This window comes from Cyprinus carpio, unplaced genomic scaffold (assembly GCF_018340385.1).
Source record: "Cyprinus carpio isolate SPL01 unplaced genomic scaffold, ASM1834038v1 S000006488, whole genome shotgun sequence".
In the NCBI taxonomy this organism is placed as follows: domain Eukaryota; kingdom Metazoa; phylum Chordata; class Actinopteri; order Cypriniformes; family Cyprinidae; genus Cyprinus; species Cyprinus carpio.
Genome location: NW_024879162.1, coordinates 46,102 through 55,909, shown reverse-complemented (window position 1 = coordinate 55,909; position 9,808 = coordinate 46,102).

Below are 9,808 nucleotides of genomic sequence, written 5' to 3'. Positions count from 1 at the left end.
GTGATTCTTTTAAACCCGTGGCTGAGGGTGAACTGAAGGCTGAAAGTAGCCCAGTGTAATCTATCACACACATCATGAACATAGAGCTGGGCGATACGGCCAACAACATCATCACAATAAGAAAGAAAGTCGATATTGATAATTATCACGATAAATTTTAAATCTTTATTTCTTTCAAGTTTAGAGGCAGATTTTTGTATCTAAGTGAAAGTTGTAGAAACTGTACATAACCTTAACTGTGGTTTAATATTGTGGTTCAGTGACAGATGAAGCGTGAACAGACTGACTCTGATTATTTCACATCAGTTTAGATGCTTGAGACACTGTGATCTGACGACTGGAGATGTGACTGATGACATGAGCTCTTGAGATTCACTGACTGAACTGAGATCAGTCTGACCTGAAGATCCTTTATAGGACCTCAAAGAACATCCATGTGATGATGAAAAACTGGCTATACGGGGGCAGCTGTGGCCCCTCCCCTCAATGGTTAGAGAGTTGGACTTGTAACCAGAAGGTCACAGGTTTGAGTCTCCGGTGCTGGCAGGGAGTTGTAGGTGGGAGGAGTGAATGAACAGCACTCTCTTCCACTCTCAATACTCATGACTGAAGTGTCCTTGAGCAAGGCACTGAACCCCCCAGTTGCTCCACTCGGTGCTGGATATATAGCTGCCCACTGCTCCGGTGTGTGTGTTCACGGTGTGTTCACTTCTCACTGCTGTGTGTGTGTGCACTTGGATGGGTTAAATGCAGAGCACCAATTCCGAGTATGGGTTACCACACTTGACAAATGTCACGACTTTCACTTTCACTTTCACTTACAAGTGATCAAATGAATGTGTTTTTTGTTTTTAATTTCAGTTGTGTAGTTGACTCAAAACCCTGGTTTAAACCTGTATACAAACAGAAATCACTTAGATGTTCATCAAAATATCTTCTTTTTGTGTTTAACAGAAGAATGATTGTCACTCCAGACCTGTGAACTAGAAACAGAGCCACTCTGATGAATCACAAAAACCACATAAAGAGTCAGTCTTTCTGAACATTTTCTGCAAAACAGAGTCATGTTCGGAATATCAGACCTGCAAACTTGTAATCTGCAAACAGCGTCAGTCATCGCACTCTGAATGTTAAACATGAATGCAATAGTTTCAGACTTACTTGACACATAAAAACCGCAGCATCACAACTTGTGTGTACACTCTCTGAATACCACAGAAGTTTCTGTTCTGTGTGGTTTTCTGTGCATCTGCCCACAGTCAAAGTTCATGACTCATCTTCTGTGGGTGTTTTCTACACTTTATGACACTCTCTCTCCTCAGAGAACTCTAATATGACCAACAGGATTTCAGCTAAACTCTGAATAACTCCTCTACTAAACTCCATTATATACTCTTCTTTTCTGTGTGACAGCTCTGTTCTTCTTCTGTTTGAACATCTTGTTTGTAAAGTGAACCCTGAACACGTTATACAGTCGATGCATGTCTCTACATCACAGTTAAGAGTGATCTGTTAGATCTGAGGGGCCACACACATGATGAAGTCATGAGAAGCTAATGCTTAGTTAATGATGACTTCTGTATTTGTATGTTCACAGAATTCACCTGATATGTGCTGTGATTGGCCAGTGCTGGGCTCTGTCCATTTACCTGAAGGCTACTATGAAGAGGATATGAACATGCTTGATAACTCATATCATATTTAATTAGAAACATTAGTTCTAATAATTAATTGATATCCTGTTCTAGTCTGTATACATGCATGAGGTAATGTGGATTTTTGTATATTCCTTTAATAATTCAAGTAGTCTTACATGCACAAAATAATTCTTTTTTTGAATCATGTACCATAAGCATAGCTTTATCCAAAATGAATAGTAAATTTCTACTAAATATAAACACTGATATGATTAGAGGGAAAGCTCCTCAACGCATGTATTTTCTGAGGAAACTTCAAACTTTTCATGTGGATGTGTTTTTAATGAAGATGTTTAATACTTGTTTTATTGAATCTATTTTAAGTTTTATTTTTTTCTTTATTTGTTGGTGTGGCAATTTGAATATAAAGAATGGGTAAGTTGAATAGTATAGTTAAAATGTGCTTTGACATTTTGATAATTTCCTTGGGAGCAGATGCTGAGAACATCTTCCTTGATCGTGTAGAGCTAGATAAGGAAACATCAGCAGAGGCATTGTATCAAGCCCTTAAGAAGACCTTGACAGCAGGTTTGGACAGTGAATATTTACATTCACATCCGATCAGCATCATGCATGTTCAAAGGCATCACACTAGAAGCCACCGAGAAGAATATCATCAAGGTGCAGAGAGAGATTCTCTATGCGATCTCCCTGTCTCAGAGAGTTGTTGTTTTATATACATACAAAATAATGCAACAAGCTTAAAATATGTACATTTTTGCAGAAGACAGAGTCCTGGTTTACATACATATATACTGTAGCCCTGGGATCTTTTTATTTGAGATTTTATTTGGAAAATATACAGTGGTCTTTTTAACATTAATAGTGAGTGAGTGAAATTATTGAAAATGAATAATACACAAGCATGTGCAAACTAAGTTGTACACTCTGAAGTACTGCAGTATCTTTCACTCTTTCACTGTCAACAGTGTACTAACATTTCTGTAAGTCCTTCAGGATTTAAACAACAATATTGTTACAGGTCCCGGGCAGTCGGGAAGACTGTAAGCAGTAATCAACTTGACATTAAATGAGAGAGAGAGACAAGAGTTAGTTGTTTCCTTAACGGTCCTCTTTGTTGTCTGAGGATGCGCTGCAGTCGTCATGGTAACTCTACTCTCTCAGCTGCCACCCAGAGTTCAGAAAATGCAGCTGAACTATTCAGTGCAAACTCATCATATATTTAAGTAATTAAAATAAAACTTATATATATGTAAATAGAAATTAACATATAAAAAAAAAAGGAAATATATATAAATAATTTAATTTGTGACCCAAACTATATGTAGGGTGGTCACACTCTCCCCAACAAAAGAAGCTAATGCCTCCAAATATTCCTTAAATAACCATATTAACTTGTCGGTTCCTTTTCTCAGTAGGCAAATCATGGTGTCATTGTCTGATATGGTATGAAAGGAGCAGTTATGTAGAATGATGGTATGTATATTGGTGTTGGAGAACTGTAGTATTGTGAATAACTGCTTGCTGGCATGGCTGGTGTCCCATAAAACCCTAAAGTGTTAACTGCTGTGTGTGTCTGTAATGATGGCTGACCTAAATGTGAGTAGGTGAGTCTCTGTCTGTCCTGGTCTTTGATGTCTTGTAGATCTTCTGGGTTGTATTGAAGGGGATTTTGTATAGTTGTGTGAGAGTTAGTTTGGATTAACAGGAATGCCTCCATTTTTTCATGGATGCTCTCTAGTATGAGTGTATCCTCATCTACAGGTAAGTATTCCTCATCTGCTTTTGTTTCTGCAGGTAGATTTTCCTCATCTTTTTGTGTTTCTGTAGGTTTCTCTTTTTGTTTGCTTTGTCTCTTTCCACTTACAGGTCCTCTCTGAGACTGGGAAGTGTAAGTCCTTCAGGACGATCCTTGGTAAGTTGGCTCTCTCTCCTTTGACAACATAGGTTGTACATTTTTATCTCTTTTTGGTGTACTCTCTGGTATCCTTATCCAGTAGTATGTATTTTCTTCTTCAAGAATCAGTCATATCACTGTTTGATGAAATTATCTCTCTTGTTTTAGACCTCGTCTTTTCTGTTGTTCCCTTTCTTGCTGCAGGTGGCATCTCCAACACAGGTAGACGGAACAGGTAGGTCAACAGGTAAGTCATTTACAAAGGTGTAGCAGATTTCTGTGTAGAGTACGCAATTTTTGACGTATCATTTTCTGGACTGACTCTATATACTGGGCTGTCATTTAGTTGTTCTTTAACGATGTAGATTTGTTTCTTCCAATAAGACTTAGAAGTTTTTCTGGTCCACCTTTTCTCATCATATTCTGGACAAGAACTCTATCTTCAGGATGCAGAGTGATTCCCCTTAGACTGACGGTCATAATATTTTTTTTTCCTCCTTTTTCACTAGACAGTTTACGGTTTCCACTTGCAATTCTGTATGCTTCTTTCATTCGCGCAGCCCATTTATCCGCATATATCTTGTTGGAGACTCATCTGTTTCTTCTGGAGTTCAATCCAAACAGTAGATCGACTGGCAGGCGAGGAGATCGACCTCAAACATTAAGTAGAAGGGTGAGAATCCAGTTGCCTCATGTCTCGTTGCAAAGTTATAAGCATGGACAACACATGCTAGATGTTCTTTCCAGTTCTCTCCCTTTTCCTTCTCTTGGAGTGTTCTCAGCATTTGTAAGAGAGTCCTATTGAATCGCTCAGCTGGGTTACCTTGGGGGGTGATAGGGTGTGGTCCTTGAATGTCCAACTCCAGACAGTCTATTCAAGGTCTTGAACAGTTCATTCTCAAACTCTCTTCCTTGGTCGTGATGTAATTTATTTGGATATCCAAAGCTGATGGAATAAAATCATTGAATATCTTTTCCTGCTGCTGTTCTTCCAGCCTTGTTCTTGGTTGCATAGGCTTGAGCATACCTGGTAAAGTGATCAACTACAACCAGTATGTACTCAAAAACCACCTTTACTTCTCTCAAGTGTAGATAATCTATGGAAAGCGAGTTCAAGAGGAAAAGTAGTTGTAATGCTTCCCATTGGAACTCTCTCATGGGTAACAGGCTTCTTTTTTGTTTAATGCATGAACATCTTCTGGTAACATAATGTTCAATGTCCATTTTCATATATAGGCCAATAAAATCTCTTGCCAGATGTATCACCCTTTCTGTGCCCACGTGACCCCATGTCATCATGAAGATGCTTCAGGACCTTCTTCTTAAATTTAGCAGGTAAAGACCAGTTGTTTCTGATGAGTGGTCCTTGATACAGCAAGCCATTTTCAAGCGCGGCAGTTTTTTGCCACTCATGTAATAATTTCTTGGCTGGGCCCTGTAACCCTCTTCTGACTTCACTGGTGAGAGTTTGGTTGTTTTCCTTTAAGTGTGAATATGTCCCCAATAGCAGGATCTTCTTTCTGTGCTCTCTGTAACTTACTGTGATGTATTGTTGACAGTAAGCCATGGTGTGACGATTCTAGGCATGTGTTGATGTCAGAGTTCTGAGCTGTAATGAGAGTAGCTATCCAGGCTACATCCTTTTTATTTTGCTACCTGGCTCCCTTCCCAAGTTGCAACGGCGAACTGCATCAACTGACATTTCTCCTGAACATGAGGCCACATACCATTCTATGTCAGAGGACAACGAGAGAGGAAGTGTCAGCATCTATATTTTCCTTTCCTGGTCTGTACTGGATGTCAAAATGGAAATCGGACAATTCTCCGACCCAACGGTGGCCCACAGCATTGAGCTTGGCGGTCCTCATCACATAAGTCAGGGGGTTATTATCAGTGTACACAGTGAAGTGAGGCGCATAAAACAGATAATCCTGGAATTTCTCACATATAGCCCACTTCAAGGCTAGGAAATTCAAAAAGCTTGCAGAGTGAAGATTGTAATTTTTCTCTGCTGGGGAAAGAGTTCTGGATCCATAAGCAATGACCTTAACTTCCTGTTCTGCCATTGATAGAGAACTGCCCCCAAACCCTTCTGAGATGCATCAGTATGGAGAGTGAAGGGAGAGTTGAAATCAGGATAAGCCAGCACAGGTGGATGGGTAAGAATGTCAATCAGTGTTCCCAGGGGTGTTCTTGTGTTCTTCAGTCCAGAGCACTGGTGTTTTAGAAGGAAGCTGGTTACCTTTCCCTTTGGTTTTGTTGTTTCTTTCCATCAGTCTGTCTGTATTATTGTTCTTTACTTGCAAAAGATCATAGATGGGTTTGGCAATTCTAGGAGAAGTCCTGGATGTATGTTCTGTAATAGCTTAGGAATCCCAGCAATCTTAGCACTTCTCTCCAATGGTGCTTGGTGACTTTTCTCCCAGGGACAAAATGGCGTTGAGTTCTTTGGGGTCAATGCGGACACCTTCAGCAGAAATGAGTCGTCCCACATAGCGAACCTCTCTTTTGAATTCAGGTAATGTTAAGTATCTTAAGTAAACAACTTAAGTGAGTAACTTATTTCAGGTAAGTGATAATGTTACATGAGTAAACTTTTCTATGACATACTGTAAGTGTCTTAAAATTATTAATAAAATAAATAATAAATTGAAACAAATTATTTGGACATTAAAACATGTAAATTACAGTTTGGTATGAAATTTAATTAATTTAACTAACCTTGACATTAAATGAGAGAGAGAGACAAGAGTTTCCTTAATGGTCCTCTTTGTTGTCTGAGGATCGCAGCTGCAGTCGTCATGAAACTCTACTCTCTCAACTGCCACTAGAGAGTTCAGAAAATGCAGCTGAACTATTCAGTGCAAACTCATCATATATTTAAATGAGCTAAATAAAACTTATATATACATGCCAGTAGAAATTCATATATGTAAAAATAAAAATATATAAATATATTTAATTTGTATTAAAACTAACTATATGTAGGGTGGTCACAATATAAACTGCAACTAGAGCAGGAAGAGGCCCAGAAATAGAGAAAACACTGACTTACAGTGACAGAGTGACCAGGAAGTGGGCGTAGGGACCATGTCAGTCAGAGCACAGTTCATTCATGGAGCTGTTTTCTAACGAGCTCATGATCTGAATCAGGTGTGTTAAATAAGTGAAAAGTGCAAAACATGTGGGGTCATACTGCACGAGATGACCCTCACTTACCAGCCAGCAAGCTATCTTATGTGTTGGGATGAGGCTGGTCCTGAGAGAGAATGGCCCTGGGGAGAGGGAATAATAGCATTTATTTGCCGAGGCAAACCTTACGAGTTAAATTGCTTTAGCAACTACCGTCGCGCTTCTAATAAATACTTTTGGCCATGACCTTAAAATGAACAATTTCTCTTCAGTTTGATAGCATAGTTTGTGTAGGCCAATAAACCCGTAAATGGACACATCAAAATAACTAAATTTACAAGCTTCACGATATGATATGATACTTGGTCACGAGACATGCATGTTTACAAGGGTATGATTTGTCAATTTAATGTTAGGTTATTTAACACCGGCAGCTGTGGCCTAATGGTTAGAGAGTTGGACTTGTAACCCAGAAGCAGGGTTCGAGTCCTCGGTGCTGGCAGGAGTTGTAGGTGGAGGGAGGAATGAACAGCGCTCTCTTCCTCCCTCAATACTCATGACTGAAGTGCCCTTGAGGAAGATACTGAACCCCCAGTTGCTCCCCGGGCGCTGGATATAGCTGCCCACTGCTCCGGGTGTGTGTTCACGGTCTGTTCACTTCTCACTGCTGTGTGTGTGTGTGTGTGTGTGTGTGTGTGTGTGTGTGCACTTGGATGGGTTAAATGCAGAGCACCAATTCTGAGTATGTGCTGTGTGCATTTGGCAAATGTCAATGACTTTCACTTTCACATGATGTGAGAACAGTCTGCTATTTAGGTTTGTAACAGCATTGACTCACTTCACCTTTAACGTTAGCTATTTTGCGCTTGCTGAAGCACAAGATGACATTAACGTTCTGCTTGAGCAGATGAAAACTGGAACTTAATGAGTATTTGACAACAAGAAAATAAAAGTTTTGTCTTCATTGGGATTGGGGTTGAATGCTTTAGTGACATTTTGCTCTGTTTTTGTTTGGGTTTAGGAAATGTAATAACATAAATTATATTGCATATCCTCTCAAGGACAACTGGGGTCAGTGTTACAAGAAACACACACACATAGTTTTTCCATTTTCATAAACACCATCAAACCGATGAAAGCTTTGGATCTTCCAGTGTTTCTGTATGGCGCTGAAATCTACAGATATCAGAGTGCCGCTCCCTGTGCAACTGATACTTGACTGTCATTGGCTCATCTGCGTTCGAGGGGAGGGGCTTACCGATAGGTCAGTTGTAACCTCTGTGCCTTCTCCTCATTGTGAATCAAAGCAAATGTCTCTGAGAAAAGTTTAGGAGCGCACATCACTTAAAAGTCTTTTTAAAACAAAATGATGTTATAAATACATATTGTGAATGAAGTAAATCACTCATGTTTGGTGTTTTCCAAAAAGTAACATCTCCTCAGTATCACGAGTCAAAGAAAATTATGTCTATGAGAACAGTTTAGGACTGCACAGCACAAAAATATTGTTATAAAATAATATAACGTGGATAAAATACATATGTAAATGAGACTAAACACTTACTTTCAGTGTTCTCTCTGTTAAAACCTCCGTGTCTGCACCACGAGTCAAAGGAAATGTCTGTTCATTTCATGTTAAAATGCTCTCCATCCACACTAGCGTTTTTAATCATTTTGCAAACTTTGTCTCATCCACACTGAAACATTAGAAAATGTTAAATTCGCTTACTGCGCATGCGCAAAGCTCAAAAAAAAAAAAAGCTCACTGCAGATGATACACACACACAACAGACATTATATGTTTTTTATGCAGTTCTTCTGGCAGGATTATTTTATTTACTGAAAAGAACCACCATTCACTGACATGTCCAGGTCGCACACACTCAATGATTAAATAGTATGTATGATATAATAAATAAGTGTAGGGCAAGTACATTTTCACAGCACTGTTAAAAGGCATGCATAAAGCTTCAAAAAAATTAATTCACCATTATACAGATACACACAAAATCTATAGCAATAGTGTGAAAGTGCATAGCACATAATACATGCACAATACCAGTAAAAAACGCCATCTCAGTGTGGACGGAAGGCCAAAATGGAGAGAAAAAGATGCTTTCAAACTAAAACGTATTAGTGTGGACAAGGCCTAAGATATACTGACGAGCACCAGGAGAGCCACATGAAGAATCAAAGCTCATCACAAGCAGCTTTCCACAAGCTGAAGTATATACTAATATCCAGAAGAAGTCATTCACACAAAACACCATCAGGCTAACACACACGACTCTTAAATAATGCACAAACATTCATTAAACAACAGCAGATATAACATAAAACCCTCAATGTAGATAAATGATTACAAAAACTATTAAGAAACATGATTATTTAAACAAAATACTTTCAGCTGTGAGTGTCCGGCAGGGGATAGCTGTTTACAGTTATTGACTGTAATGACGCATGCCAGGCAACCCGTAACCTGTGTTTTTCCAAACTTCTACCAGTGAAAGTGCACTAGAACGGCAGTCAAACCCGTGACTTCCCACCCGTGAAACTCATCCTACTAGATTGATGTACTCCCAGTTCCGAAGCTCTGACGTCACATAGCCCACGAAACAACTATGGCAGCCCCTACGGATAATACTGCCTACGGATGTGGTGGTTATGCAGGTGGTACATGGTGAGAAATAGACTTTAGGACAATATAACGTCGCAATAAAATTAATAATCTAACTACAATTCCTTGCATTTAGGCTGTTTGGCAAGACTTACCTGGAATGCTACAACGTGAGTCATGGTTTGAAGTCGTGACTTACGGGCTCAAAAACCTGCCTGGAACGCAGCATAAATTATACACTGTTTCTTTAATTATAAAAAAACTCTACAGTTAACAGCATTTTTGCTGTAAAAAGACATATGAAATATCTTTTTACAGTGTTTTCCCCTTTATATAGTACAGAAACTTACTGTTATCAACAGTTTTTTTCCCTCCGTAGCATTTTTAAAATATTTTAGTTAAACTTACACTCATTTTTTTACAGTGTAGTCCTGATTTAAGCTAAGCCCTGTCTCTGAAACAAGGCCTTAGTGTATAAAAGTAAACTTTTAAATGTACTTTATT